The sequence below is a fragment of the Tursiops truncatus genome, chromosome 16 (assembly GCF_011762595.2).
Source record: "Tursiops truncatus isolate mTurTru1 chromosome 16, mTurTru1.mat.Y, whole genome shotgun sequence".
Lineage (NCBI taxonomy): Eukaryota > Metazoa > Chordata > Mammalia > Artiodactyla > Delphinidae > Tursiops > Tursiops truncatus.
Window position 1 is genome coordinate 53,923,500 of NC_047049.1, and position 25,104 is coordinate 53,948,603.

Genomic DNA, 25,104 nt, shown 5'->3' on the forward strand with positions numbered 1-25,104 from the left:
TGTGTCTTTGAGGAAATGTCTAAGGACATCACGTGGAAGGAGAGGGGCTCCTAGCAAGACTTGTGCTGTCAGTGCCGTAACCCCCCCCCCCCCCCCCCCCCCAGTGAATCAACAGCAAGTTAGGGCCAGAACTGAGAGGGAGGCGATGCCGTCCCATTTCATAGAGGAGGAAATTGCAGCTCAGGAAGGAGCAGTGATGGTTCCTGATTGCATGTACTGCGATGTGAGCAGCAACGGTACTTTGAGAGGGTGAAAGACGAAGATCAGGTTTTGCAGATGGGGGAACAGAATCCCACAGAGGGGAAGCCACTGACCCAGGCTCCCCCAATGGAAACCGTGTCCTGACTCCTGGTTCAGCGCCCATTCCACTGTATACCGTCCCATCCTCCGGGATGGGTGACATCCTTGGCAGGCTGGGGCTTCTGACCCTCAGGAGAAAGTGCCCTGTCAGGCCTCGGCAGACGCCAGGCCCAGATGTCCAGCTGGCCCAAACATTCCATAGGCTTCTCTGGTCCTCCCCCCAGCTGTTTGGGACTTCATGAACATCGACTGAGAACCTTCCGGGTACCAGGCACGGGATGCGCTTTGGTACAAGTTATCTGAGTGAATCTTCCCAGCAGCTTTCGAAAGCAAAAAAGCCTCCTTCCTTTTGCCAGGTGTGGAAGTAGAGGGCAGAGGGACTCCGCTCTGGCTCCCCCCTGTCAGTGGTAGGGGAGGAAGCAGGCTTTGAGCTGGGTACCTTGACACCCCCTTCATCTCTCCATCACCGAGCACAGTCTCCATCTTGCTGGTCCCCATGGCTCCTAGCTTTGAGAAGGGGACCCTGGGCACTGTCTCAACTCATAGACTTGCTCCTTGAGCTCCACTGAGGGGTCCTACCCTCTGGACTTTCCTCCACCCGACCCAGGCGACAGGTTCTAGACCCAGTTCTGCCACCAGGGCACCCAGGGAGCCTGGCTAGGCTCTTCTTTCTATTGTGGTCCCCGTTCCCAGTGTGCCCCATGTTGAGGGCTGGGCTGCTTTATATGTACAACTGTCACTTCCAGCTCTGGCCCCTCCTCCTCCCGCAGGCCTGCGTCCAGGGCTGGGGAGAATGACTTTTCTCCACGGGTTTTGGAAAGTGTTCCTTGGGAATTGCGATTCAGGCTTTCCCTCTCCCCGGTCACCAGCCCCTGATCTACAATCCAGATAAAGTGTATTTTCTTTGTGAATCCAAAGTGGGTGGAGGGTAATGGAACAGGGGCCCCTTTCGTTGCTGTCCCGGGATGAAACCACCCAGCTGAATGGGCTCTCGTCGGACTCTTGGAAGGTGGCTTAAAGCCAAGAGGGGACTTGTGGGCCTGTGTCCCTTGAAGGGTGTCCCCTCTCTCCCTGCCACAGCTTTTTGCACATTTTCCACGGGCCCCATGCTGCTCTCCATCCCTGTGGGCGCCCGTCAGTTCTAGCATGTCCCAAAGCCACCAGCCCTACTTGGGGTGAAGGACTCAGGCTGCGTTCACTTTGCTTTCAGATCCAGATTTAAACATATCAATCGAGGTCCCACTATGTGCCGGGCCCCAGGCCAAGTGCTTCCTACCTTCTCTCTTTTTAACGTGAGGATGGATTCATCAGCCCACTTAACAAGGGAAGACCCTGAGGCTCAGTGGGGTGAAATGAGCCACTGCGGCTGTGAAGTGGTGGGAGACGGAGCCGAGGCTGGGACCAGATCTGCCGCTTTCTTTCCTTGTCATTCCTGTAATTTCCTCGAAATCCTTTGGTTCCGTTTTACCGTGCTAAAAAACGAGGGCGCCAGCATGGCTTCCACTTGTGTCTGTTGGACTGTAAACTCCTTTTCAACTCTCGTGTCTGAAATATCTTTCTTTCAGTTCTTAGCACCTAGGAAGGTGATGATCCCAAAGATGAGCTGCAGAGAAAACCGCCCAGGACTAGGGCCCCAAAGTACTCACTGCCCGAGTTGGAAGGACTCAACGTTGGGCGAGGCCTTTAGTTCCAGCTCTAGTGTTCACAGAATATTCTGGAAGCTGTCGAGTCTGAATCTAGCCTGCTTGCCTTTCTGGGTTGAAATCCTGGCCCTGTACATGTAACTGTGGGACTCTAGGCAAGTAAACTGCTCTGTGCCTTGGTTTCTTCATCTGCCAACAAGGTTGATTGTAGCACCTACTCCATAGGGTTGTTGTGAGGATTAAATACATTTATATGCGTAACATGCATAGAACTTATTGGCGATTAGTGGTAGTAAGCACTGATTAGTGGTAGCAGTGGTAGAAATGGGTGCGTTGGGTCTGAGGAGGGGACTGGGCCATTATTCTGGCTTTTTTTTTTTTTGCTCTTGCTATGATGTCCAGGGCTGGGGCACAGATGGGGAGCTGTGGCCTGGGGGTCCTGCCTGTCCTGTTCTTTCCTGTCTGGCTGCCCTGGTGGGTACATGGAGAGCAAGGGGCGGGAAGTGGGGCATGCATTTCTGTGTCCTTGGTTCCTGGGAAAGAGCTGGGGTATACATGTGAGACCCTGAAAATTCCAAGATAATGTTAGCCAGATTCAGAGCTCAATGCAGCCCTGCCTGAATGAGCCCTGTGATGAGTTCCAAATGGTGCCGAGGCTTCAGTGCCCAGGAGCAGCTGGGGCAGCTGTGGCCCTGCCCAGGCCTGGGGACTGTTACTCGAACCAATACGAAACATGGCCTGAGACTCCCAGGAACTCTCCTGGCTCCTTCCTGCCAGGTCTCTACCGGGTGGTCCCGTGGCACTCACTGGGCAGCCAGCGGCCCAAGTGGCAGTGCAGAAATTTATTCTGGGGGCCCCAATCTAGCAACAAGCCCTCCTTCCCTGTGTTCGTAACTAAGCTCTAGAGAAGCAGGTAGGGCCAGGGCATCAAGGGCAGCGTCCAGCCCTCTTGCCTGGCCTCCTGCTTTGTGCCCACCTTGCTCTCTTGCCCTGCCTTTAACCAGCCACTCCTGAACCGATTCAGCACGGCAGGCACGGGCGGGGCCACTGTGGCAAAGCTGGCATGGCCCCCGGCCTTGAGTTCTTCTTCTTGCGGGGAAAGGTACAAGCCACAGATGATGCGGTGTGATAGGGGTTGCAAGCGGGGGCAAACAGCTTCTCCAGGAGCCTAGCCCAGGCTGGGTGTGTGTATGGGGTACCTAGGAGGGCTTTCTGGGGAGAGGTAGAAGCTCAAACATGGTGGACGCAGGAGTCAGCCAGGCTGACGCCTTCCAGGGGAAGGAGCGTGTAATAGACAGTGTTGCAGGCAAAGACAGTGGTGTCTGCAAAGCTAGAGAATTGCGGGGTGGGTTATGGGGAGAGAAGAGGAAGAAGAAGAGCAGGCAGCAGGTAGTTCCTCCTGGCTGGGCATCACGTGTGGGGATGTGGGTGGAGACAGTGCACTGGAGAGGTGGTCAGGACCAGTTAAGGAGCCCTTGGTAGCTATGCTATGGAGTTTCAACTCTACACAGAGGGCAGTGGAGGCCTGGGGGTGGGGTTGTGGTAGGTGAACCAAAGGAACTTATTCCTGCTTTAGGAATATCACCTCCGGAAATGATGAAGGGGAGAAGGCAAGCTTGGATGCCAGGGGAGCATCCCAGAGCTGCTGTTTCATCTAGGAAGGAGGAAATGGTGACATGGGCCGGGGCGGTGGCTGTGGGGATAGACTGGAACAGACAGCTTTAAGAGTCATTTAGTGCTTTGTGATTGAGTGAATATGTTAGTAATTGAAAGGAAGAGGGAAGGCTCAAGAATGACAGCTCTCTGCAACATTCCTGCCAAGGTTTGCTCAGCCTCTTCTTGCATACCTCCAGTTACAGGCAGCTCACTACCTAATTGTTTAGCAAGGTAGTAGTTACGTACTTTAGTTTAAATCTGTCCACATGTGTGCTTAAGGCTGCAAAAACAAACATAAACCTTATTCTATAATAGCCTACTAGGCGTTTGAAGGCAATACAGTCCACACATTCTCACCTTATTCATTGTTTTTGTTGTCGTTGTTATGTGAATGTTCTCAGATTTGTCCATCTAACTTGGACATTTTGTCCTGTCCTATTCTATTTTATTTTAGGCAAACAAGAATACCAACTAATAAATTTACAAAAGGAGCTACACCTGTCATGTTGAGTAGAATAGCCTCATCCCTTTGTTCAGCATACTCTCTTCTGGTAGATGATTCTAGCAGGAAGTCAAGTTATAATTAGTAGGTCACTTGGTAAGCATGAAAACAGAGTCAAGGGAGTTAGCTCACTGATGTCAAGATGCTCAGAAAGTAAGTAATTGGCCCAAAGTCACACTAGTAGAATGGAGGGAGGGAAGGATGAGAGGCAGAAGCCCAGGCAGGAGGCAAGTGTAGAAATCCAGAACAGAGCCACATGGCAGGAGTGGGGAGAGAGAGAGGCCTCGAGGAAGCCAGTTTGAAGGTGGCTTTCATGGGGCGTGAGAGATTCTGCGGAGCGGTCGATGACCTCAGGGGGTGGGTGGTGGTGTTCTTCGTTCCTTGAAGGCACGTCCAGGAGGAGTGGGTCAGCAGTGGTGTCCAGCGGGGATGTTGAGCTCGGATGTGACGTGGTGTGTTGGAGGTGCCTGGGAGACGCCCAGGAGAGGTCCAGCCGGCAGCAGCTCCCTGCGGAGAAGCATCGCGGTCACGCCTGCCTCCCCTGTGACACTGAGTGCAGATCCCTCCTGGGCTGTTCCACAGCTGGCCATGCTCCAGGCCCAGGACAAAGGATCCCCCTCCATTCCAGCACAGGGCTGCTCTCTGCGGGGGCCCCTCTCCAGCACAGCTGAGGGGCCACTCGTCCCCACCTGGGACCCACTGCCTCACACCACTCTGCAGGGCCAGGCCGCGGTCCCCGGAGACTTGGTTCCGGGAATCATGGCACTTCCGGTTACTGGCATGTCCAGGGACCTCTGGGGTCAACTAGGGACAGCAGACCTGTCCCTCTGGAGTCAGGCTAGCTGATCTGGAAGAATAAGGGGTCAGAACAAGCCCAGAGAAGTTCAGGGCTCAGGCAGCTCATTGCAGCCACGTAAGGAGGTGGTTGGGCATCGCTGGGCACGTGGTGAGGCCAGAACACACCCTGCACAGACGCTCTTAGCGATATGGGCTGATGGTCCTGTCGGGAGGCGGCCCTGACAGCTGTGTGACTTTAGACAGCCTCTTGAGCTCTCTGAGCCTCTGCCTTTTCCCCCTGCTTCTTCACAGTCGTTGTCAAGAGCAAATGAGGTAATAAACGGACAAGCCCGTTCTCAACTATACTGCAACGCTGTGTGAGAGGTAAACAGACCCAATATGCACATGAACACGTACACACACCCGCACACACGAGACAGACAGAGAGAGAGAGAGAGAGGCACAGAGACAGAGCCACAGAGACCTTGAGACACAGACACACAGAGAAAAAAAAGATAGAGGAATAAGGAGTGAGAGGGAAACAGAGAAAGTTAGAAAGACTAAGAGAGAAGAGATATGGGGTGAGGAAGAGAGCAGGAATTGGGGAAATCACGAGGAGTTGAAAACGAGGGCAGAAGAGTGAGTGAGCAGAAGTGGGTGAGCGAGGCCAGGGCCTGGGGACAGAGGGACAGGGTGGAGGATACAGGGAAGGGGCAGGAAAGGGGTCTAGACTGGGGGTCTGGCTGGCCCTCACTCCCTCGCTGGGCGCTGCAGCCTTTGGCCCGGGCCCCTCCTGGTTAGTGTGCTCAGAGCACGGAGCCAGGTGTCCCCAGGCTACCTGCAGGCCAGGAAGTCTTGTGGTGCCCCCGAGCCTACCATGGCCAGTGGGCACACCCAGATCCTGCCCTGAAGAGGCCCCCCGAGGAGCGCTGAGCTGTGAAGTGAGGCACCGGGCTGCCCAGCACCGGTGGCTCTGCTCAGAGGTGGGTTGGGCAGCGGGAGTCTGGGCGCTGGCTGGCCCGACAGCATGCCCTCCGAGCGCCCTATGCAGAGCACCCCTTTCCCGGCCTCAGTTTCCCCTCTGCAAGATGGTGCTCCCTCAGGGCCCTGTGAGTTCGGAGACCCAGGCAGCCTGGCGTCACACCCCCTCCCCTTGAACGAGGGCAGCCACAGACTTTTTCCTCTTTGCGATGATTATTTGAAAGTCGAGTTTACCTGTCTCTCCAGTTCCTGTTCTCCGTGCACGTAGCCTTTGTCCACCAGCCCCTCCAGCCCCTTGACTGGGTGTCTCCTTCCCATCTTTGTCCCAGGAAAGGCTGGGCCTCTGATGACCCCCAAGGGGCAGTATCACATTGTAAGGAGCTGGACCAGGCCCAAGACAGCTAAATGGCTGTCGTCTGGGCCCGGAGGTTTCGGAGAGAGGAGCCTGGAGCATTAGGAGGCCTGCACAAAGCATTTCCTTTGAAAGGGGAGGTCCCTGCTTAGTGAAGAATCCGCCTCAAGAATCCACAACGGGCTGGCGCTCTGGGCAAAGGTCAGGAGAGGAGTGTCAGGGTGGAGTAGAGTAGGATGAAGTCACCGTGTCCCCTCTTCCCTCAGCTGGAGCCCCCTCTCTGCCCAGAGCTGTGGCCAGAGTCCCATAAGCAGGGCTGGAGGGATGGGCCAGTCTGTCTCACCCACCCCTGCGCGGGATCTAGGACCCCCAGATGTGGCAGCCAGCACCACCTCTGGCTGGAGCCACCTGGAGCCCCTTGGAGGTAAGAGTCAAGTTACACTTCTGGCTTTTGAGGCAGGAGGACATCCTCTTTAACAGAGGGTACAGAGGTCACATCTCTTGCCCAAGGGCATGCTGCTAGGCAGTCTTTTCTAGAACCAGGGCAGAAATGCTGGTCTTTTGACTTGAGAATATTGGGGACAGTGGCCTGTTCCCAGGGTCTGCTTCAATGAGATGGGCCGCCTTTCCTGAGGAATGATATATGGAGGAAGTGGCTGCCCCAAGTCCCTGGAGCAATGTTGGAGGGGGTGATGGTGGTGATGGTGGTGGACATGGTGACAGGTCTTCAGCCTCAAATCCAACTCAAAAAGAGCAAGATGAGCCCGAGTCGACCTCTGCTGAATTCCCCTCCCTCGTATCAGGCCGGACAATTAGCAGGTGCACGATAAATACCCGTGAATGAGTGAATGAATCCACCCACCGCGCTGAGAGTCTGATGCGTCAGAAAGGCAGAAGCATGGGCGGTTGGAACCAGCCCCGTAGTGTAGGCTTGTGGATGCTGTGAACCGTCTGCTGCTTCTGCAGCCCCTCCCCAGGCCTGACTTGAGAGGGTGGTAGGATGTTTCTGTTTGAGGAGGGACCCGGAGAGATAAGAGATCTCTTTTCTCCATGGAGTGGCCTCCCATCCTCCGGAGTTTGGTACCGGGGAAGAGGCCGATTCAGACCTGGGCTGGGCTCTGGGTCTGTAATTGACACGGCTAGAATTCCTTCCTCATTTCTCCTGCCTGCATACCAGCCAACTTTCTTACCCATCCCCTATTTATCAAATTTTCTTTAGGCTCTTGCCCTGTGCCAGGCCAGTGCTGGGATGGAACGGTGACAAGGCTGATACCAAAGAGAGAGATGAAGTTTAGGGGTCACAGGAGCTCACCGTCTGGCAGGGGAGTGACCACAATCATAAAATTGTCAGGTGCTGTCAATATGACTGGATACTCAGGTGAGAGTTGGGGCAAGGACTCAGAGCCAGGTGGGGAGACTGATCCTTTCTTCCTAGAGGCAGGAATTTGATCCGGACCTTGAGGGATACGTAGGATTCAGGAGTCAGAGAAGGGGAGAGGGAGGTGCATGTACTGAGACACAGGTAGCAAGGTGGGGTGTGCTCACAAAAGTGTTTGGTGCGGCTGAGCCTCGAGTTGTTGGGATACAGGGTGGGCTTGGTGGGAGATGCGGTTGGAACACTAGGTTGGAGTCAGAGTGCGAATGGACAAATGCAAAGGTCTTTGGAACTTTTCTGGGGGCAGTGAGCAGTTACAAACCATGATGGTCATGACTATAGCTGTTATCCAGGAAGAACGTCCGTGCCAGGTAGAGGGTCGTTCGGCAAAGGCCTATAGAGAGGATGAGAGACCTGGGAGGTGGGGAGGGTAACGGTGATACTGACGGTGAGAGCGATAAGGGTGGTGAAAAGTGTGGGTGATGGTTGCTATGATGATGGTGATGGAGATGGTGGTGGTGATAATCATGCTGGTGGTGGCGAGATGGTGATGATTTGATGATGGTGGCAGTGGTGATGATTCAGGCCCCTGACTGCAGCCTGGGCTCTGTTGTTTGACAGAGCCTTGGGGAGATAGGGGTGGGGGCTGAGAGAACTTGCCACGGGGGCTCCTTTCTCTCTTCTCCCTCAGCAAGACCTGCACAGCCCCTAAAGCTGTTCAGAGCAGCGGGGGTCCTCTCTGCTTGGTGGGCTCCAAGGAGTGAGTATGGAGTGGGGCTTGGGGAAGCCCCTCCAACACCCAACATTGCCGGAACCTGGGCGGCCGGTCCAGTCCAGACGCAGCGCCCACTCAGCACATGGCCTCGCCCACCATGGGACCCAGGTGGGACCCAGCTGCAAATGGCAGCCTGGCCTGTGCTGCCCTTTCCCACTACAGGCCCTCGCACCAAGCAGGAATGTCCTCAGGAAACGGGTTACCTCTCTCCTGGGGGTACTTCTGGATTCCCACTTGCAGCTTCAGCCAGGATGTTTTGCAATGAGCTTAGAGAAAGCATTCATTCCGGGAAGACTCAGGGAGTGGAATGCTCCCTGCCAGCAGGGGTGTGGGTAAGAGGGCGCAGGGCTGCCTGCTGGGCTGGGGCGGGCTGGGGCGGGGGTGAGGTAGGCAGGGGGCAGTGAGGGCTGCCTGGCTGGCCCGTTCCTCAGCCCTCGGTGACTTTGGCCTCTGGGCTGTTTATCTGTCTGCTTGTCCATCTGGCTTAGTGGAGCTGGCTGGTTCAAGCTAGTCTCCCAAGCTGTCTGCTTATTATACGGTACCTTGAGCTTTGTTTTATTTTATTTTTGAATATTTTTGAATACGACTCAGAAGTGATTACTAAATGAAAAGGTATACTCAGCCCCAACCCTGCTGCTTCTGGCCATGCCCCATGACCCCTATAAATAGCAACCCCCCCAGCCCCTGTTTTTTGTTTATTCACCCAGTGTTTCTGTTTGCAGAATAAGCAGCCACCTAGCTGCACTTGGATCGCCCACATTTCCTACCCCAGCAGAAGCATTCTGTGTGCCTTGCTTTGCACCTTGTTTTTTCCCACTGAACAGTCTTACCTGGAGATCCCTCCACACTGGTAACGTGGAGACCTGCGTAGTCCTCTGTTGGAAGGGCTGAGTATAATCATTTCAGGCTTTTGAGGTTTAAAACCCAGGTGCCTACAAATACTCGGCTGATTCCCCAGCTGGGCTTTTTATAATTTTTCCAGGACCCCAACCCAAAGTGCCCGAGTCTTCCCTCCCCGTACAGCCCTGCTAATGCCATGCTCTCCTGCGATTCTTCCCCCCTTCCCATGTGGACGCATTACTGTTCATGTTTTGCAGGGAGGAATCTGAGGAATTGCAAAATCAAGTAACACACCTAAAGGGCTAACTAGTGAGTGATGAACTCTGGGATTTGGATCCCAAGCAGTCTGGGTCTAGACTCCTTCCTCTTCATGATGTCACACTGCTGGGGAATATAGAGCTACCTCGTCCTCCCTCTTCAGGAGCCACATGGAGCCCCTGAGCCCAGAGAGGGGCGGGAACTTGGTCAAGGTCACAGAGCTGCGCACTAGCAACTCCCAGAGGGGAAGCATCACTTGGTCTCCAATGGGTTCCTGATGCTCGCCTGTATGTGAGTGAGGGCTCCCCAGGAGGACTCCTCTCCTCTGAACTCCTAGGCTTCAAGCTCACAGTGGCTTCTCTGCCCACTTGCCAGGCTTAATGTTAGACTCACAGAAGCTCACCGCTAAACGATTTAACAGTTTCATTGCACAGATGGGCATACCGAGGCAGGAGGGAGAAGGGGAAAGGTCACACAATCCAACTGCAGCAGAACTGGGGTAGATTCCAGGTCCCATGACTGGTAGTCTGGGCATCCATCCAGGCCCCAGCTTGCCTAAAGCCAGCACCCTCCTTACCTGGCAGTGTCGGTGTGCCTCCCTTCCAAGCTTCCTCTTGGCTTCTTTCAAGATGACCACTTCCTCTCAGTCCTTGCCCATGGGTCAGGAAACTCCATTTCCATTCGTGTTCATTGGCTAAGGCGGTCTCTGCCAGCAGAGGGGTTTGTGCATGAAATCCTGGCAAAGTCGGCAGCTGAAATAACATCCTCGTCAGTGTAAAACTCAAGGGCTGACTGTGTGTGTGCATGCATGTGTGTAGGAATGTATTGTGTATATGTGCATATGTGTATTATTTGCGTATATGTGTACTGTGTGTACATATGTGTCCTGGTGTATTGCGTATGTGTATGCATGTGTGCATTTATGCATGTGCATGCGTATATTGTGTATGGTGCACATGTGTGTGTGGACATGTGTATTATATATGTATGTGTGTATATGTGTGTGTTGTGTATATATGTTTGTGTGTGTATTGCGTATCTTGATTATGTGTGTGCATGTGTCTTATGTATGTGTGCCTATATGTGTGTGCACACGTGCATGTATGCGTGTGCGCATGTGTATGTTGGGTACATGCGTGTATGCATGTGTGTATGTGCATGTGTGTGTGGCAGTCAAGGCTCAAACACATAGACCCACAGCCTTCCCTCCATGATCTCTTGGTGTTGAACCTTTTTCATTCTCCAAAGAGATGCAGTTTGAAAGATCTATAGGTCCTGGGTGGCCTAGAGATTCCTTTGGCACTTGGAGGTGGGGAACAGCCTGAGGCGGGCGGCCACCTCTGCTGGTGGTCTGAGGGCAGGCTCAGGCCCCAGGGAAACTTAAGATCTTCTGGTGAACGTGTGATTTTAGACAAATCACTTCCTCCCTCTCGTCTCAGCTTTCCCTCCCATAAAGTGGAGGTATAACGTCTGTTTTGTTTTACCCCCAGGGGCATCCTGAGGACGAGGTGAACTACTTGTTTTGGAAACTGTACCAAACTCTTCCCAATTCTGTGATTTCCAAGTTTTGCAGGCAAAAGAAATCGCACTACAATGTTGTCCTGTATCTGTATACTCACGTATGAATGCAAAGCTGAATTTAATTTTGCGTAGGAGTGTTTGGGAACTAGGGTCCTATACTTGAGGGCGTGGGTGCCTGTGTGTGTTAATTAGGATTTCCTTACAATTGCGTACCGTCTGCATGGAGCAGAGCAGGGCCTAGCAGGTCAGTTTGGGTTTGAATCCCACTGCTACCCCTCGCTTGGCTGGCTTGGCTTGAATAAGCCATAGAACCTGGGTGGGCTTCATCTGCTTCATCTGCGAATGGGCCAATGAGAGTGGCCACTTCCAGAGTCTCGTGGAGATTTGACGGACTAAGCGCTGAAAGCTCTTGACACAGTGGGAGGCTCGCAGATCACATTAGTAGTTCTTAGTTCACCAAGAACTGGAGGAGAAATAGCACCAGTGCCATCACCTCTAAGGTGAATTATTATGAAAATGAGGATCGTATCCTCCACCCCCACCCTCTGATCTTTTGCCTTGTCCAAAAGCCTGGATTTGATGGTCTTAAGTATTTGATACTTGGGGTGGGTTTTTCTGCTTGAGGGTGAGAGTGCTAGAGGCGGTTGATGGGAGAGGGAAGCTTCTGGATAGACCCGCGGAGCCCCTTGCTTTCCTTTCCTGGATGTACCTTCGTTGCAGAGGAGAATCCCCATGGCTGGGATCAGAGAGCCACACGTGTCTTACAGAATGTCCCGCTGTCCCTGGTAGCTCTTGGGAACTTCAATGCTTCACACTCACCAAGAGGGGTTCTGGCTTCAACTGAGTTTGGGAAACATCGCAAACAGACACCCTCATAGGCGTTAACATGCTTATTGGTATTATTAAAATGCTGTAAAAAGACGCGGTAAACAAATAATTTTAATTTGGTTTAACCCAGCATTTCCCAAATCCACTTTTCTCTTTGCATAATCCCGGCTATAAATCTCTGCAGAATACACTCTGACAAGCGCACACCAACGGAATCAATAGTATGGAAATCAACAAAGCCACGTGGCCCTGGGTCACTCTCCCAGTCAGGCAAATGATACGTTCTAAAGCAGTGCTTCCCAAATGTCAGCGTGCACACATGTCACCCGGGGGATTGTGAAAAGGCAGATTCCAAGTGGCAGGTCTGGGTGGGGTCCAAGGTCCTGCATTTGTAACAAGCTCCCAGGTGATGCCCCTGCCGCTGGGCCCAGGACCACACTTTGGTAAGATTATAAAGAGACCTCTGCTACCATGGAATTTCACCTGTGTCCATCCTTTCAACAGTATTTGGAGATTGGTGGCCACCAAAGCAGTCCCCGAATCAGGCCATTAGACCCATCACCAGGGAGGTGACCTTTCTTTCTGTGCTGGACAAGCAGTCCTGTTAGGGGAAGCCCAGGCTGGGTTAGTGGCTGAAGGGAACACAAGGCCCAAGGTTTGGGGTATTGCAAAGTCCTTCAGAGCTATGAAATCTTGGTTGAGTCTGCCTGAAAAGATGACAATCGGGTTGCACTCCTGCCATCTCTCCTGTCTGGGCAAATAAGGTTGGGATTGTTAGTGTTTAATTTATTTATTTATTACTTCTTAAAGAGACATTTCCCCTTTCTCTTTCTTGGGTCTGGAGTCATTAAACAGGGATTAGCTGGATAAATAGAGGAAGTGATTTTTAAACTGTTTGCAAACTTAATGTGAAGAGCCCAGCCTTGCAAATTATCACGTCTAATCAGAGGCCCTCGCTTCACTGCTCCAGTAATTGTACTAGTATTAGTCAAATTCTTGTTGTCTCCTCATTAGCCGTGAAAAGGAGACTCAAGATGTACTTCATTAGAGTGTCCTGGAAATATATTGCTAACGTGGAGATGGAGGCAGAGCGAGGGAGGGAGGGAGGAGGGGGAGGGGTGTGGAGGGCGGGGCAGGAGGTGACCTGACGCATCACCTCGCTCCAGTCCCTCTCTCGCCTGCCTCTGGGTTCAGTTCCTCTGTGTGCCGCAAGGAGGGTAGGCCAGCTGAGACCCGAGGGCCCTTTCTGTCCGACACTGTTGCGTCTCTGGTTCTAAGTTTTGAGGCTTTGATCAGCACTGGATGTTCTTTCAGATCCTGGAACTTATGCTTTTCCAGGAGCCATGCTTACCAAGGACAAAGAGAGCTTTGGGTGCGCTCAGCTGGTCTGTGCTTCTCCATGATTCCAAGGCAAAATGGCGAAGCGCTCAAACGTCAGCCAGACACCAACCTGCGGCTTTCCTCGATATTGTCTGATAGGAGTTGTAGGCAACATTTTCTCCTCCTTCCCAGCCTGCATCCTTCCTCCCATTCCTCCCTCTTTCCTTCCTTCCTTCCCTCCTACCCTCCCTATGTGTTCGGAGTGCATTTTCTTCATCCTCATTGTCTTTCTTCTTCTCCTTCTCTTCTACCCAACATATATTTATGGAGTGTCTAGTCCTGGAGCCATTTAAATTTAAATTAGTTGAAATAGAGTAAAATGAAAAAGTCAGCTCCTCATTTGCACTAGCCACATATCAGATGCCCACATGCCACACGTGGCTAGTGGCTGCCACATTGGAGGGTGCAGAGAATTCTACCGGACAGCCGTGGTCTAGTCTCTTTCTGTTACATCCTGTGCTCATCAGCCCAAGGGTGAGGAGTCTGTGAAGCCAAGGAAGAGAGAATCCTCCCCCTAAGATGCTCACGGTCAGGTGGGGGAATTATCACACCCGATACAGTTGGTTAAAGATGGGTCCAAGGACTAGACTAGAGGTACACACCTATAGCTACCTGCACGGTAGAGGTCAGCCTGTTGAGCTGGAGACCCAGCCAGGCTTCCCAGAGAGCAGGGACTTTTCCACTAGAGGTCTGTCTGCGTTTGTGCTTGTCTTAAGGATGAGCCTGGCCCATCAGTGCCCCTGAGCTTAGGGTAACATTACTGCCAGTGCATTAACAGTGAGCACTAATGGACATGCAGCACGTCCGTCCTCCACTCGCAGCAGCCACAGCGGCATTTGTAAGGCCTGTTGTTTATATCCCTCTGCAGGGACCATGTGTTCCTGGGCTCGGGGTCTGGTGGGCCTCAGCTGGGTGTCTGGGAGGTACCTGCCAGGGCCATTCACCATGGCGCCATTCTCTCCTTATGCAGCCTTCTTGGCAGCCAACCCCGAGTCACTGCGTAGGGCAATGGAACGTGCGTGGTGGCTTTTGAGATTCAACACATCTGATTCTGAATTTATGCTGTATCTCTTGCCGAATCCACTGAGCTATGTAAGTCACTCCACAGTCTAAGCCTCAGTTATGACAACTGTAAAATGGGGGTAATATCTACCTTGAACCCTGTTGTTAGTGTTAATGACGTGGCATGCACAGTACCTGCTGTGGAACCCTGGGCAATCAATCAATTCTTCCCCCTCCCTCCCCCCCTGTTTCCCTTCCTCCCTTCCTCCATCCCTCACTCCTTCCCTGCCTCCCTCCCTGCCTCCTTTTCCTCTGTCCCACCTTTGGTCTCGACGGGAATGTTGGGCTGCTGTCCTCTTTGGCAGAAGCCCTTGGTCTCTCCCGCCTTCTGGATGCCGTCCTGCCATCCTCTGTGGCTTGGAATCCAATTTCTCTACCTCTGAGAGGATAAAGGGCTGAGTCAGCTCCCCAGAGGTTCACTCTCGAGGTTCCAAGGAGTCTGGGGGCGTTAGTGCCAGCACTCGGGCTGCTAATGGACTCAGAATGGATTCAGGGCTGATGACACAGCCCTGAAATGTGGAGTTCGCTGGAGGAACCATGGTGACCTTTTTTTTTTTTTTTTAAAATGACTTCCACACAATAGGTTTCCTTTTAATCAGGAACTTGTTGTCTGCATTTCTGGCTTCCAGTAACTTCCTCCCTGGCCCTACAAAGGCCACAGGAGGATCAATTAGATGCTCCTGATGCTGAGGGATGGAAAGGGCCAAAGCGGCAGCCCTGGCTCTCCTCCCCACTGTCCTGGTGGTGTGGAAGGCATGAAGCCCCCGAGGAAAACCCACTTCACTGGGCTCTTAGACAGATTCAGACCTGCAGGTGCATGAAAGTCAGAGGTGAGAAGGGGGTGAGAGCTTTGGGAAAGATGACCTGGGAGGCTCAGAGAGGTTAATTGACCTGCCAAGAATCACGGAGCTGGTCAGGTGCCCTGGGCTAGACTCTTCTTCCCAGTGTCCTTTCCACACTTGACCCTTAAGCAATCTACCGTCGGTGCCCACCCACCACTTGGGAGGCACTGTGGGTCTCCCGGAGTGTGTATTTCACTGTCAGCCACTGTTCCTGGAAGAAATGCTTTTTTTTCTTCCTGTGGCAATTGTCTTTCCAGCCTGACTGCCAGCGCAGGGTCACGGGAGACGATCTGGACTCCATGACCTTGACTGTGCTGCTTCCCCTCCAAAAGCCAGCTTCCTCTTCTGGAAGGTAAGGGTGCTGGTAACGGCACCGTCTTTGGATCCCTGCTGGAAGGCAGAAAGGAGCTGCCATGTCAGTGTTCAACAAACTACTGGCTCAAAATAACCCCCTTTTAAGGAAAAAGTTACCAGCTGTGGTAAGTTCTATAGGACTAATGGACCCAACCTGAGGTTCTCAAAGTATGGTCCCTGGACCAGCAGCAGCGGCATCATCTGGGAACTTGTTAAAATGCAAATTCTCAATCGCCATCAGAAATCCTGAGGGCGGGGCCCAACAATCTGTATGTTAACAAGCCCTCCAGGCAATTCTCATGCCCCCTAAGTTTGAAACCCTCTGGGCTAGACTTTTGCTTTCCATGGACCCAGAGGAGGGAAAGATCGTCGTGGATGGGGGTGTGGGCTTAAGGACCACCTCCAAAGAAGGCAATAGAAGTGGACATTGGAAGACAAGTAGCTGCTGGGTGCTGGGGAGGCATTCAGGTGCCAGCACAGTGGTCTGGAGCAGGGGTGCTGAAGGCAGATCTGCCAAATGCCCACAAGGCTGGAAGAGTGACCACTGACCATGGTCAGGATTCAGATTTGACCTTGACGGAATGATCACAAATGCTATGTCTGTATTTGGTAAGAGAATTCAGGATGCCCATTCATCCATCCATCCATCCATCATCCATCCTTTCTTCCAACTAAAGTTTATTTGTTTGAAAGTTATTTGAACCATATTCTGTGACAGGCATTCAGCTATGCCCTTGGCTTGCAGAAATGCGACAACCAGAGATAACAGCTTGTGTCCTCTGATTAATTTAAAAAGTTAAGTTCTTGAAAATCCACTTTAATGAAAACAAGTTCCCACCAAACGTCACTATCTGAGGTATTAGATTAAATATTTCTGTGTGGCATGAAACAGGAGCAATATTTAACTTGAATGTCTGTTCCCATCTTTGAGGACCTCAGAAGTCTGGGTGTAGGAATTAGACGTGTGACAGGTGGAATGTCACCCAGCTTAACGTCACGAATAAGCTCACTAATTGTTTAGCTCTCAGAGTTTCCCACCTCTCCTTCTTATTCATTTTCTGATTTAATCCTGAAAACAATACTGTGAACTCTGAGGAAATTCAGACTCAGAATTTAAGTGACTTGCCCCAAGTTACAAAGGAAATGAGCCACAGAACCATGACGAAAATGGAATCTTCAGATTCTCCCAAACCCTGAGCTCACCATGCTGACTTCCATTCATAATAGTAGAAGATCAGGCGCTGTGTTTCCTGAGTCCTGTTTTGGGCAAGGTGGGACCCTTCTGGGATGCCCAGGCTGCCCACGCCATCCATGCGTCGGGGCAACCGTGGAGCTGCGTCTAACCCAGAAAGCTACTCGGGAAACCCAAGATCCATTTCCAAAGAAAGGTCATCCATTTTCCAGCATGTGCCGTTCCCTGGAGACACTGGTCTCACCACCGAGCACGGCTACTCTGAAATCGGAATAAGAAACCCTCAGCCTCCTAACACCTGGTGAGCCCCAAGAATTTAACACCTCGCCCACGCCGACAGGTCACTGTGGGAAAAAAAAAAATCAAAACACACAGTGGTAGTAAAATCCTGGCTCTTCGAACAATATTAAAACACTTCAGCGATGTTTCATATAGAATTAATTAACATAAACCCCAGCATCCTCACTGCTGCAGAGCCCTAAAGTGGTTGCCAGCATTTAATTAGACTTCACCTTTTTTCCTACACCAGCACCACTTTATAATAACTGCAAATCATTATTAATTCCTTTGGTGTTCACTGTAATAACATTAATCATGATGAACTTCTTTCTTTAGTAATGTGTATGTAATATGTAATTCCATAGCAATTTAGTATTAGTTAAGGCTAAATTGAAATTAATTTCACAAAAAAGATACTATTTGTTATTGGATCCTGTATATTCATAAAATAATATTTTAGAGCAATTTATACTGAGGTGACCAGATGAGGAGGCATTTGGCAAACTGCAGAAAGTTCAGAGACAGAACAATTTGCTGCTGATTACTGGAGCGTACGTGATTGCCGGTGTCTCGTATCCCAAGGTACTTGAAACAACAAATCAGAAAATGGGTAAGCTATGATGGGATGGCCCTTTGAGATACCGTACCTTATCAATCTGAAGCCATAGCATTGGACAAGAATGTATCTTGGAGTCATTTCCAGAACCAAGCCTGTGATTTATTATACCAGATTTCAAGAGTCAAGCCACGTTTTTGGCCTCTCCCAGCCTCAGTCTTCCCTCCTGTAAAATGGTTACATTACCCCCTCATGATGGTCTTCAGGGATTCCAAGGATGTGATAGATTTGAGTGATTTGGAAAATTGCCATAGCTGAGAACGTACGCGATGCTAGGGAGAGAAGTTATGGTCTATGTGTGCTTTATTTTGTTGTTTAATTTCATTTATTTTTGTGATAGAATGCTTGGAAGTGGAGATGCTGAGAAGGGAAAGGAAGGTTTTTTTTAAGATATCAGCTGTACATGTCACTAATGTGAAGGTGTCACCTTGTCCCAGCCTTTGCCCTCTGCTGGGCGTATTCGGACACTCTGATGTTGACAAACCTCTGGGGACTTTCCTCCGTTCATTCATCCATTCATCTCACCAGGCAGGAGTGGAAGACAGAAGGATGAATAAGACATAGCTCTGCCTTCGGGAAGCTGGTGGTCTAGGGGACATGACTATAAATAGATATTTAAAATATATTCTGATAAGGGCAGTAGATACATGCTCAGGTAAGCGGTGATACTAAAAATAAGTAACAGCACATAAGGCCTAAGCCCTGACTAATCAGCGTGGTGGCTGGCAGGTGGGCTTCAGGAGGGCATCCAGATGTGCAGTAGATGGACACGGGCTGGGCTCAGGGCATGATGGGATCCCAGAAGAGAGCTTTCTAGGCTGGTGGACAGGAAGGGGGAATTCAGGGAACTCCCCCTAGAGAAGGAGAAAGTCTTAAGTGACAGTGGGCTCTGGCGAAGAGCAGGGAACAGCAGAGGAGCAGCTCAGCGACAGGAGGCCCCTCGATGTGTGTGAGACAGTAGCTAGGAGCAATTTGCGCTTATGGAGGACACAGTCTCCTAAGAGAGAAGGGGCAGCCCCACTTGACCAGTGCACAGGACCCTCATGGAGGGCTTTGTAAGCTGCACTGGGGGAGCTTGGACTTCAAAGCCTGAGGGTGTGGGTTGGAAGTGATGCAATGGACAGAAGCATTGCTTTTGCTTTTTTTCTGTTTTGAGCATTTTAAAAAAATGCCCTCACTGTTATGGTATAAGTGATATATGTGACATAAAAATTAAGCATATGTCTGGAAATAGATACCATAAACAAACTCAAAAGACATGATAAATGCTGGAAGAAAAGATTTGTAGGATGTATTACAAAAAATTAATAGCCTTTATCTAGAAGGAGCTTTTTACAAGTGGGTAAGAAAAAGACAAATAACCTGATAGATAAGTGAACAAGAAAAAGCCACAAATAACCAATAACACAGAAAAAAAAAAGGCTTGCACTAACAAAGAATCAAAGAAATGAAAATGAAAATAACAACGAAAGACCAGTTTTTAAACCAAATTGACACAATTTGAAAGTGTTGGTAGTATCCATTACGGGAGAGGGAAAATGGGCACTCTCATAATTGGTGGGAGTGTAATTAGGGTACAATCTTTTCACTGTTAAGGTTTAAAATGTGCATATTATTTTGATCAGAACCCCCAGTTTTGGAAGTTGAAGCTACAGAAAAATTATGGTGTAAGAAGGTGAGGTGAGGTATAAAAAAACCCTGAATGTTCATGGATAAGGAAATGTTTGAATAAATTAATGTACATCCATGCTATAGGATATTAATCAGTGACTTGGAGGCATGCCCTTGGTAATTATTAAGTGAATACAACAGAAAGTACACTATCAATTCATTGATGTTAAAAAAGTAATACGTGCTCATTATAAAGAATTCAAGAAATTAAGAAAACTATTAAGTAAAAAAATAATCTTCTCCCAAATGTAACCCTCAGAAATCAATATATATCTTTTTTTTTTTTTTTTTTTTTTTTTACGGTACGCGGGCCTCTCACTGTTGTGGCCTCTCCCGCTGCGGAGCACAGGCTCCGGACGTGCAGGCTCAGCGGCCATGGCTCACGGGCCCAGCCGCTCCGTGGCATGTGGGATCTTCCCAGACCGGGGCATGAACCCGTGTCCCCTGCATCGGCAGGGGGACTCTTAACCACTGCGCCACCAGGGAAGCCCCACAAAGCTACTTTTTAATAAAAAAAAATATTAAATTTAATTTTAGTTTAGTTTAAAAGAAGAAAAAGAATCTAAATTATAATGGAAGGAATTGCTCCATTTAGACAAATATTTCTTCAGCACAAGAGATACTCTTTTCTAACAGATCCCCTCTGAGGGATTATAGAAAGCATTAGGAGGTGGGAGTCAGTTTAAAACCACATCTTTTAAATTTACACAGTATTGATTGACTTCCTGCTGAGAGAGATGAGGGGTTGAGCACTCTTATACTTCCCTCTCCTCCCTCTTCTCGTACCTAATATTGTTAGTTTTATTACTTAAAAAAATATTTTAAACTTTACAACATTTCTATTCTATTCTGTAGGCATAATTACACCAGTTTTTAAGTCTTAGAAGTACATTTAATGAACTCTGTGTGTAGAACAATAGCTTCTCCATACCTAAGTTCTTTATGCAGATATAACTGTTAGTCGACTGGTATATGAGTTAGAATTTGGATCCACCGCATATAACATCCACAGAACAACAACAACAAAAATGGTGGTTGAAACAAAATGAAAGTTTACTTCTTTTTCATATAAAGTAAACCTGAAGCAGCAGACCAGAGGAGGTTTGGCAGATCCACAAATTTATTAGGCAGCTAAGCTCCTTCTAGCTGATTTCTTTATCATCACTAGGTTTAGCTTTTGTCCTCATGGTTTAAGATGGCTGCCAGGACTCCACCCATCACATCTATATTTTAGGCAGCAGGGTGGATGACGGTTGAAGATGATGCCCTCCTTCCCTTTAACTAGACTTCCTGAAAGTTGCACACATCACATCCAATTATATACTATTGGTTAAACTTCATGACTTGACCATAACTAGCTGCAAAGAAGGCTAGAGAATGTAGTCTTGTAGGTGGGTGACAATGTCCCCAGGGAAATATCAGGGTTCTTATGACCAAAGAAGGCAGAAAAGTAGACATGAGAAGGTAATAATAAGTCTCCACCACTGGGTTTCTACCACTCCTAGCTGGATTTCAAAATCAAATAGCTTTTCAACAAGGAATCAAGCATGCTATAATTCCTTCAATTCTTTCCTAGTTGGAAATGTCTTCTTGTGGCCTTTATTCTTGAATGACATCTTGGCTGGATATAATAATCCTGGCTTACGTTTTCCTTCCATCAGAATTTTGAATATATTCCTCCATTGTCTCCTGGAATTATATATTGTTGCCAAAGATTCTAAGGTCCATCTGTTTCAATACAGTTTATCAATGACTTACTTTTCTACCTGGACTGGTGAAGCATTCTTTCTTTGTCCTTAAAGTTCAGCAAATTGCCAGGTTATGTCTGGATGTTGATGTTTCGGTGTCATCTCCCTGCCTCCTGCCCCAAGACCCTTGGGAACGGTGTGCTTTTTAATCAGCAAGTTCCATAATTTCTCTTTTCAGGGATTTTTTATTTCTATTATTACATTTCTATTTCATTTATGGTGTTTTCTCCTATGAAAGCATCAGTTATTCTAACATAAGATCAACTTTGTCCTCCAAATCCACTAAAATCTCACTATATTCTTTGATCTTCTTGTGTTTTTCCTGTGCATTCACCGTGATCATCTCAAGCGGAGGGGTGGCATAGGGCCACAAGGGCTATGAACTGCAGGGCTCTGGGGGGCCCCTGCAGTACATTCACATCATGGACTAAGATATGAAAACTCCCTGGAGTTGCACCACTTGACAGCACATTCACAACTTTTTATTTGATATCAGGAATTAATTTTTCCTCTGCATTTATTCTGTTCTTCATTCTTATGATTTAATTATTAGTTCTATAATTGCATTATGATGGTTCTCCTTCTGTTTCATTGCCTCTGCAGCTCCCTTTTCCTATTGGTCTAGAGCTTTTTTAAACAGCTTCACAGAGATATAATTGACGTACAGAAAGCTGTACACATTTAAAGCGAAAGTGTGGCAAGTTTTGGCATATGAATACACCATGAAAGCAATTAACACCAATCAACCTAATGAACACATACACCACCCCCAAAGTGTCCTTGCACCCCTTGGTAATCTTTTTATCTCCTTGTTAGCTTATTAACACTATACCTCTTTATTTAATTATTTTGTCATTCTAGTCTTGGTTTTAGGGTATGTAGTATATGTCTTCAGCTTAATGCAGTCCACCTTTATTTGATATTTTATCACTTCATGTATCGTACAAGAACCTTACAACCATATACTTCCTTTCTCCTCACCAGGCCTTGGAGCTATTGTTGCTATACATTTTACTTCTACATGTGTTATAAGCCCTTTGATGCACTGTGATTAAATTTGTTTTAAATGGTCAATGATCTTTTAAATAGATTTAAATAATAAAAAAACATCTTTTATGTTTATTGACATAGTGATAATTTCCAGTGATATTTATTTCTTTGTGTAGATTTCATTTTCTTTATGGCATCATTTCTTTTCTGCTTGAATGCTTTTCTCTTCCATATTTTGTATGATGGGCTTGTTGTGATGAATCCCTTCAGCTTTTGCTTGTCTGAAAAAGTCTTTCCTTTGCCTTCTTTTTGGAAGACTAGTTTTGCTGGGTATAGAATTACAGGTTGGCAAGTCTTTTCTTTCAGTACTTTAAAGATATTGCTCCTTGTCTTCTGGCTCACATTGGTTCTGACAAGAAACCTGTTGTTATCTGTATTTCTTTACACATGATGCATCTTGTCCTAACTCTGGCTGCTTTTAGAATTTCTCTTTATCACCGCTTTAAAGCAATCTTTTTATTGTATGGCTTGGTGTACTGTTCTTCATGTTTTTTGTGCTTGGGCTTTGTTGAACTTCTTTGATCTTTGTGTTTACAGCTTTTATCAAATTTGGAAAATTTTCAACCATTATTTTTTTTAGATATTGTCCTGCTATTTCCTTATGACTCCAATTACACATCCATTAGGTTACTTGAGTTTGTCCAACAATTAGGCAAGCTTTCTTCATTTATCTTCAAATTTATTTCATGTTTAATTTTAGATAGTTTCTACTGCTGTATCCAAAGCTTATAAATCCTCTTTTTCTGTGATGATTTATTGGCTGTTAATCTCATCTAGTTTACTTTTCATCTTAGACGTTGTAGTATTCATCTCTAGGATTTTGATTTTGGTCTTTATATCATCAGTCTCCGTATCTCTTTCCCTCAGTTTCTTGAACATGAGAAATGCAATAATAAGTACTGTTTTAATGTCTTTGTGTACTGATTATATTATCTGTGTCATTTCTAGGTCAGTTTTGATTGATCATATTTTCTCCTTATTATGGATTATCTTTTCCTGCTTCTCTGATAATTTGTTGTCATATATCAGAAATGTTGAATTTTATCTTATTGGGTGCTAGTTTTATATTCATATATATATATATATATATACTTTTTTTTTAAAGTCTTGTTCTGGAATGTACTTAAGTTTCTTAAAAACTTAATCCTGTCATGTTTGCTTTTAAGCTTTGTTAGGTCTGACCACAGCAACATTTAGTCTTGGGCCAATTTTGCTTCACTGCCTGAAGAAAATGTTTAAGTACTCTGTTTAATGCCTGTGGATTCTGCCTGGTGGGAACAGGAAGTCTTCCCACCCTGCATGAGCACCTGCATGTGTTGATGCCTAGAAGCTCCAGGCCACACAGTGGGGCAATTGTAAGGCTCGTCTCTTTTGTGTCCCAGCTTTAAGGGATCCCCATCCTTTGTTGCCTGTCCCCCATCTCGAAAACTGTTGTTTCATATATTTTGTCCATTTTCTTGCTTGTTTCAGGTGATAGGGTAAATCTAGTGCTTGTCTCTTCATTTTGCTGCAAATGACAGTTTTTCTATTGTTTTATCATCTGTTCTTTACCTTCTTATTTTGATACATTTATTTATTTATTTAAGCTTTATTATAATGAGGAAATGTTCTTCTGTTATTTGGAATTTATTTTCCAGACTGGGTCCTTTTTTTTTTTTCTTGAACAATGTTTGTATGGTCCCCATACTGATTATTTTAATCTGTTTATACCTAACATAGAGACTGCTGTTCAGTTCTTGACTATGAAATTGTGAGAGGATTTGCTTAATGTTGCCACTTTAACTGAAACATATTTCTCTTTCTCTCTGAACTATACTTTAAGGTTTAGGTGTTTTTATTGTATCAACCATTCTGTAGTTGAGAATGCAAGGGGAAGAGGAAGATTTAAGAAAGAAAAGACTTTCAATTTCACCCCCACACAGGGTCATCTGATTTTTAGAAAATATTCAGGGAACTAGGTTATAAACACCATGAAGGCAGGAATTTTGGCAGAGAGGGGTCCGTTTTGTTCACTGTTGTATCCCTAGTCCTGAAGATGGTGCTTGGCAATAGTAGATTCTCAGTAACTAAGATTCGAAAGAGTAATTGATTCCATTTATTGATTCCTTGTTTTATCCCAACTACCCCCCTCCAGGAGGGTCCAGCTCTCTTGGGCAATAGGGTAGGTAGAGCATCCAAGCATCAGACTGATACAAGTGCTCTGCAACCAAACTGACTGACAAGCGTCCCTTGGGCCAAAGTTATTTCAGGCAGCCACGCCCATCAATAGAATGGTTAGGACCTTGTGGACATGTGGTCACGTGACATAATTTGGGCTGATTTCACCCCAAGTCAGTGGGAGAAACCATGGCCTCTCAAGAGCACACACCCATTTAAGCTGACATAGCCCTCAAACGCTCCCCCTTCGTCCCTAGCACAGCCCTCTCCCAAGCTCTTACGGTAGTACTAATTGGATGATGTGTCGGTCCATGTCCAAGTACCAATAACTGCACTTACATGTTGCCTTTCTCTTTCTGTGACTCTCTTCTAAGACAGGGAGGAGCTCATGCAGAGACCAGCCTCTGTTGGAACCCCTGCTTCATTTGGTCAAACTCCAGCAGGCTCTCAGCTCACCTCACTCTTGAGATGGCAAGGACGTAAACCGTCTGCAGCAATTCCACGCCTTGCTTTGTCTGTACTTCCTCAAGGTCCCAGTGACTTGTATATTTTCCATCGAGTTCACTGACTTCAGATAGTCTGTGTTTATTAACCATTGTGATATATTACCCCTTCAGTAGAATTCATTTCCTTTTGATCACTGTTGCCCACTCATCAACATTTCTATGCACCGTAAATATCACAGAGCCTCTGGACAGCACTGGGATGTTTGCTGAGCCCTTCAACCTCTCTCTGGGCTGAGGGGCTCTGGATGGCCGTTAACATTGGTGTCCAGTCTCAGCCATGATTTCTGGGTCTCCTGGAGATGCGCTGCCTCATGGGAATGGGGAAGAAGGAAGGACAAGCGTGGTGAGGTCCTGGGAGACTCCCAGTTAATAATGGAGATTCGACACTCACTGCCTTTTTTGGAGTGTCTGCCGAAAGTCATGATGGAGTCAAGATAAT

The 25,104-nt window shown here is 48.0% G+C and overlaps 2 long non-coding RNA genes across 5 annotated transcripts in view; one reads left to right on the forward strand and one right to left on the reverse strand.

Moving 5' to 3' along the window:
- LOC109550135 (uncharacterized) overlaps positions 1-25,104 on the forward strand; it is a 226,181-nt gene that overhangs the window by 135,284 nt on the left and 65,793 nt on the right. The window lies entirely within an intron of this gene.
- LOC141276666 (uncharacterized) lies at positions 97-12,881 on the reverse strand. The gene is made up of 3 exons (XR_012326568.1): positions 11,690-12,881; positions 10,037-10,211; positions 97-4,608 (listed from the first exon to the last, which is right to left on the reverse strand). It is a non-coding gene; the product is annotated as an uncharacterized lncRNA (long non-coding RNA).